Source organism: Mandrillus leucophaeus, unplaced genomic scaffold (genome assembly GCF_000951045.1).
Source record: "Mandrillus leucophaeus isolate KB7577 unplaced genomic scaffold, Mleu.le_1.0 Scaffold125, whole genome shotgun sequence".
NCBI lineage: Eukaryota > Metazoa > Chordata > Mammalia > Primates > Cercopithecidae > Mandrillus > Mandrillus leucophaeus.
In genome coordinates, this window is record NW_012100876.1 from 2,090,584 (window position 1) to 2,097,991 (window position 7,408).

Sequence of the window (7,408 nt, forward strand, 5' to 3'; positions counted from 1 at the left end):
AAAAAGGATGTTTGGGCTGAGCGCAGTGGCTCACACCTGTAATCCTAGCACTTTGGGAGGCCAAGGCGGGTGGATCCCCTGAGGTCAGGAGTTTGGGACCAGCCTGGCCAACATGATGAAACCCGGTCTCTACTCAAAATACAAAAAATTAGCCAGGTTTGGTGGTGGACACCTATAATCCCAGCTATGCAGGAGGCTGAGGTAGGAGAATTGCTTGAACCCGGCAGGCAGAGGTTGCAGTGAGCAAGATTGCACCACTGCACTCCAGCCTGGGTGACAAGAGCGAAACTGTCTCAAAAAAAAAAAAGTGGATATTTGGATTTGTGTGCTTGTTAATCACCGAAAGGTGGGTGCAAACAACAAATTTACATTAAGGAAGAGTCAATTTAGAGTGATCACTTTGTTGGGGTAATGTTTGCTGCTGTAACAAATAGACCTCAAAATCATAATGACTCATTTTTCATTTGTTCTGTAAGGATATCTCCATAGTTATGCAGGGACCCAGGTTCCTTTAATCATGTGGCTCTGTCATCCCCTACGACAAACTTTTCTACCTGAGTTCCCTAAAGGAGTAAGCCTAAGGAAAAAGGTTTGGGTGACTAGTTTCACAGTCAGTACATACAGTGGAGGGAGGTCTTAGGACAGTGGGGCTTAATTATCTCACTTGGAACACTATTTGACAAGGGCTGTCATAGGGCCTTGTGGTTATTTACAGCCATGTGCCAGATAATGAAGTTTAGGTCACCATAAGATTATAATACTGTATTTTTACTGTACCTTTGTGTTTAGCTATGTGTAATTACACAAATACTTAGCATTATGTTACAGTTGCCTACAGTATTCAGTATAGTACCATGCTGTACAGATTTGTAGCCTAGGAACAACAGGCTATACCATATAGCCTAGGTGTCGAGTAGGCTATACCATCTAGGTGTGTTTAAGTGCATACTGTACAGTGTTCGCATGATGACAAAATAGCCTAACGATGCATTTCTCAGACTGTATCCCTGTTGTTAAGTGGAGCATGACCGTATAGCTAAGCTGGTAGAAGAGAGTAAGAGGAAAACATGGCTTCTTTTAAAAGTGTGGTCTGAAAGTAGCACACTATCGTTTCCACTCGGAATTCCATTGAATCACATGACCACATCTGCAGGGGAGGCCGGGAGATGGAATCTAGCTGTGTGCCTGTGAGAACGCTGGTATTTGTGCCAACAGCTAGCAGTCTCTTCTTTAGGAAAAATTTTGCCCTAACGTAGATTTCAGGACTGGTTTAATGAGTGAAACTTCAGTTAGTTTTAATATCTTAATAGCATTCATAAGCAGTTTAGGGGAAGTGGTGCATTTCCCTGTGGTTAGTATACATTAATTATACTGATTTTGATGTGGCCACTTTAGGATCGGCCCTCCTGTATCTGAAATGTAAGCCTTATGGAGTCCTAATTATGAGAATATGCTAATACTTTTGTTTTCCATTTTCAACCTATAAACTCAAGAGATAATCCACATATACTGTATTATTTTCAGTCTCCAAAATAGTAAAGTATCATTGTAAATCTGCCTCACATGGAGGTTGCAGTGAGCCGAGATCGTGCCTCTGCACTCTAGCCTGGGTGACAGAGGAGACTCCGTCTCCAAAAAATAAATAAATAAATAAATCTGCCTCACAGAGGAGGAAGCTGAGGCATAGATAACCTCCTTTTCAGGTCACAGAGTTAGTGACCTGTGTGACCTGTCTAGTGACTCAAGACAAAACTTGAGTCCTACTGTTGAGTCTTTGTTTTAACCATAGTCTAATTTATACCATTTGAGATTAAAATCTCTAGTTGGTGCTAGTTTTAAATTATGTAATGCCATTCATTTTTAGGGAGTCTAGTAACATAATCTCATCAAAGGTCACTCTGTTGTTCTTTAGCCAAAAAACTTCCTTCTTAGACCTAAAAATACTCATGGCCAGGCTAGAAGGCATTGACCTGCAGCAAGACATCTTAAGTTGTTCTGATTTATAGGTTATTTTCACAGTAATTTGATCCTGTTGATGGCAGTGTCTATTTCACAGATGAGGCTCTGAGCTCCAAGACAGAGTGTCCTGTACAGGGTCCCACAGCTGGGTAAGCCCTGGTGTGAAGGAGGTGTTGGAACCAAATAGTCACGGCCTCTTCTACTCCAAACTTCCCAAGCAAGTAAAGACTGGCTGAAGTGAAAACATTCATAAAACATGCAACTGCCTTTTTTTCCCCCACTTAGAACTCATTCTGTTCAGCTTAGGAATGAGGAAAAACTGGACAAGGAGAAATGAGTTTATCAGCAATTTCTCTATTTTGTTGCCATATGTTTCTATCCTGATAGAATCTGAATACTTCTAGAAGCTATGGCGAAGTGGTATTTCACTGCTGAATTATATTGAAGCTTTAAGTGAGCACTGAGCTGTCATTTAAAGCTGACTTTGAGGATTTTGATATCTGAGAGAAAGCTTTCAGTACCATAATTCAGGTTCTGAGGATTTTTAAGAGTATAATTTTTATTATTTCCCACCATGACTGCCTATCCAGTACCTCAAGGCCCCACTCAAATGCTCTCTCCTTAGGTGACCTTTCCTCTCCCATGTCTACTCCTTAACCCTTATTAAATTCTTTACCTAAATCTTAATCCCCTGTTAAGCAAGAATGGTGTCTGCATCTTAACCAGCATCACCCTCGCCCCGGTGCTGAGCTAATGCCTTGAGCATAGAATAGCATCTGCCGCTCCGCTTGGGATTATCTGTCCTCAATACGCCTGTCAGCAGCTTCAGAAATCAAAGAACTAGGAACTTTAAAACTATTATGCAACCCTAGAAGTGTTTTACAGGAATGATTTTCAACATTGTTATTAATGTTTCAAATTTTATAATTAGCAGTTACAGATCTGCCAATGCACAGTCCTGTCATTATAGAACCAAATTACCTCCAATTTCATTTGGAAACTCAAGTACAGTAAGACACCCATTACAGCCTGGTGTTTCGCATTTTACCTCTTTTCCATCTGGCCCCTGCCCACACTCTATGCTCTAGCTCCGGAGTCATCTTGTAATCTGTACAGTACAGAATCTGCTTTTCCTAAAAGTGATGTCACATGGACAGTTCCCAAGTCGTTTTTAAATTGTCTTTGTGGACTGATTTTGCATCAGAAGAGAATCATCAGGACACCCAGTTCCATGCAGGCTGGAGAGCTCTTCTCTGGCATCATTTCACTAGATCTCCTCAACCCAGGACCTTTTCAACAGGGTTTGCGCTTCCTCCTTGTTTAGTAGTGGTAAGTATGTCACGGTGTTGACGAGATAATGCACTCCAAAACTTCTTATTCAAGAAATAACTGCCAGAACTTTGGGAGGCTGAGGTGGGTGGGTCACTTGAGGTCAGGGATTTGAGAGCAGCCTGGCCAACATAGTGAAATCCCATCTCTACTAAAAATACGAAAATTAGCCAGTGTGGTGTCAGGCACCTGTAATCCGAGAATTGCTTGAACCTGGGAGGCAGAGGTTACAGTGAGTTCAGATCACACCACTGCACTCCAGCCTGGGTGACAGAGGGAGACTCGATCCCAAAATAATAATAATCATAATAATAAAGAAAAAAAAAATACTGGTCTAGGAGAGGTAACCCAAGCTTTGATTTTTTTTTTTTTTTTTAGGTGAGGGGTGTTCTGTGGGGAAGAAACCCACACTTTGGTGGAATTTTGAGAGGAATCTTTAAACAGTAGACAAGCCTAGTTCAAAACTAACAGATTATTTTTCTTGGAACCTTCATTTTCCACATCCTTAAAATTAAGGACTAATGTTATTTGTAGGGTACTTCCTTAGACGTTTTATTTATGCAAATATGTTCACAAGTTTTGTAAAAATGTTCCTCATTTCCAGTATGGTTAACATAAAAAGAAGAAGTAGTGAAGTAGTCTCTGTAAGGCTGTTCTCTTCCTGTCCAGTGCTGGAGCTTGAAGCCCATAGGGCAGGTAGTCAGAAAAGATGTGGAGTTGGGGAGAACAAACTGCAACCCACAGGCATGGGCTAGAGCCCATGAGGATGCTAAAATCTGTCCATTTTTGTTGCTTCTGACCTTGATGGTGTGGGCATTCTGCTGAAACAGACCCTTTGCAGAGGAGCTGAAGGAAGATCCATCCAGGGGAAGGTGGAGTGGTTGCAGGCCCAGGCACAGGTGTGGTTCACACCAGCAAGGTGTGCCAGCTACTTAAGGGCTGCTGCTGCATTGGACCCTGCAGATCTGGCATAGGAATTTGTGGCTCATCCTAACCTGAGACATAGGGAAGAGAGTTGGGAAATGTAGTTCAGTCTAGCCAAGTTGAAAAATGACAAAGCTACCAGTGGCTGTCATAGGATGGTGGGATTTCAGGTGATCTTTAGATTATTACATGTTATTACCTCACAATGAGCATGTATTATTTATATAATAAAGTCTGAAAAAACAGAAAGCTGTTTTTTTTGAGACGGATTCTCGTTCTGTTGCCCAGGCTGGAGGACATGGTGCAATCTCGGCTCACTGCAACCTCTGCCTACTTGGTTCAAGCGATTCTCCTGCCTCAGCCTCCCAAGTACCTAGGATTACAGGCATGCACCAGCATGCCTAGCTAATTTTTGTATTTTTAGTAGAGATAGGGTTTCACCATGTTGGCCAGGCTGGTCTCCCAACTCCTGACTTCAGGTAATCTGCCAACCTTGGGGCCCCCCAAAGTGCTGGGATTACAGGTGTGAGCCACTGTGCCGGGCCCATGGAGCTATTTTCTTTGGGGATAAAAATGGGAGTTATAAGAATTGGAGACTCACTATTAAGAATAAAGAGAGAAACCATGTATTTTATAGGTGAATATCATAACTTTTATCTGAAAGAGGTATAAACAAAGATGTCCATGTTCTAATTCTTTTGCTACCTAACAGTTGTTGACCTTGGCCCCAGGCCCTAAAAAGTAATCAAGATGCAAAATGAAGTACTATAAGGAAAACAAGCTTCACTATCACTGTGTGTCTTCAGTGCAGAAACACAATCTGTAAGTTACACCATCCTTCACAGTCTAAGAGGTGCTGCTGTAGATGATGTAACTGATAGCAACATCAGAGTTGGGCTCTTAGGGATTCTCTCCCCTCAGACACCCGAGTCCCTTTTTGTAGTGTATAAAAGATGGTGTGTTGACAGATTATAAACACACTGAGATAAAGGAGACACTAACAAGCACATTTTTAACATTTGTGAGGTATTCTAAGATTTAGATTTGGCTTTCCATAATTGGAAAATTGGCCTTGGATGGTACCTACAGCCGTGAGTCTCAAACTATTTTCCAAGGTTGGCATACATGACAGTGTCACCTACCTAAGCACTTTTCCCTGGCTCTTCCTGAAGTTATGCTGACTTCACCCTTTCTCCACTGACACCCTTTCTCCTCACTCATGAAAACACAACAGAAGGCAAGTGAGATGACCTTCAGTCAGCTGGAACATAGAAAAGGCAAGCTGTGACATAAACCACTAGTAACAAAGTATTCGCAGTCCCACTTGAGTGCTGCTACACTATGGTTAAAAAATTGTGGTCTCCAGCCTGGCCAACAGGGTGAAACCCAGTCTCTACTGAAAATTTTTAAAAAATTAGCTGGGTGTGGAGGCGGGTGCCTGTAATCCCAGCTACTCAGGAGGCTGAGGCAGAATTGCTTGAACCCAGGAGGCAGAGGTCACACTGAGCCGAGATCATGCCACTGTACTCCAGCCTGGGCCACAGAGTGAGACTCCGTCTCAAACACGCACACACAAAATTGTGGTCTCCAAAATAGTATGGTGTAAAATGGTTCGTTACCATATGCATAAGGGAAGACAATGTTAGAACTAGTTCTAGATATTTCTTTTTATCTCATCATTTAAAAATTAGTGTTTTATAACAGTACTAATATTAGTACTAATAGAACTAATATTGCATGCGTAATATTACTACATGCGTAAAATATATAAATATATTTACATAAATATAAAAATTAAAAATATATATAAATAAATAAATATCCATATCAAGGGCATACCTGCTAAAACATTTCTTAACTGGCTGGGGTACAGAATTAAACCTTTTTGAAACTAAACCTAAAAGACAAAGCGAAACTCATTTTCATTTAAATGCAAACTTCAGGAAAGAATGAATATTCAAAGTTTTAGGAGATGAAAGAGAAGAGTGGTTAAGAAGTTTAAAGGCCCAGTGCTTTTTCTATTAATTAGTAAAACCCACACTAAATGCTACTGCAAAAGCCAAAAATAAATGTAAAAAAGAGAAAGGAAGGAGACTGTGTTGGGATGGAATGAGAACAGCATCTTTCATCCACCCATGCATACCCACACATAGGTAATTATGATATAACTCCCTAGAACAGTTCAAGAAAAAAATTAACAAGATGCACAGCCTCTTGGCATTCTGATGTGGCTTTTTAGCATTCCATCTCTTAAAATAAAAAGCAGGCCGGGCGCGGTGGCTCACGCCTGTAATCCCAGCACTTTGGGAGGCTGAGGCGGGTGGATCACGAGGTCAGGAGATGGAGACCATCCTGGTGAACACGGTGAAACCCCGTCTCTACTAAAAATACAAAAAAATTAGCCGGGCATGGTGGCGGGCGCCTGTAGTCCCAGCTTCTAGGGAGGCTGAGGCAGGAGAATGGCGTGAACCCGGGAGGCGGCGGAGCTTGCAGTGAGCGGAGATCGCGCCACTGCACTCCAGCCTGGGCGACAGAGCAAAACTCCAGGATGGAAAGGCAGTGGGCACTTGGAAGTGACTACACATGGCAATAAGCAGCCTATCTTCTTTACCAACCAGAAGTTTCTTGGGGCATGTGATGGTAGGCCAAAGGAGTAATACTACACATTGTCTAAGCCTACACTGTCCTGTGAGAGTCATGGTGGAACAAGGCCACAGGCAGTGGGAGGAAATGTGATGACTCACTGTGTCAGAATTCTAAGGCCCAGCATGATCAGGATGTAAGGCTCTGTAATTTTCTAAACCAGCATGATTGAGAAGAACAAAATCTGCAATCATTTTTTTTTTTCCCTTCTTTTTTTCGAGACAGAGTTTCACTCTTGTTGCCCAGGCTGGAGTGCAATGGCACAATCTTGGCTCACTGCAACCTCTGCCTCCTGGGTTCAAGCAATTCTCCTGCCCCAGTCTTCTGAGTCGCTGGGATTACAGGAATGTGCCACCAACCCCAGCTAATTTTGTATTTTTAGTAGAGACGGGATTTCTCCATGTTGGTCAGGCTGGTCTTGAACTCCCGACCTCAGGTGATCCGCCTGCCTTGGCCTCCCAAAGTGCTGGGATCACAGGCATGAGCCACCATGCCCGGCTGCAATAACTTACGAGTTTTTCTAAAAAAACCGAAACGCTGGAAACATGGATGA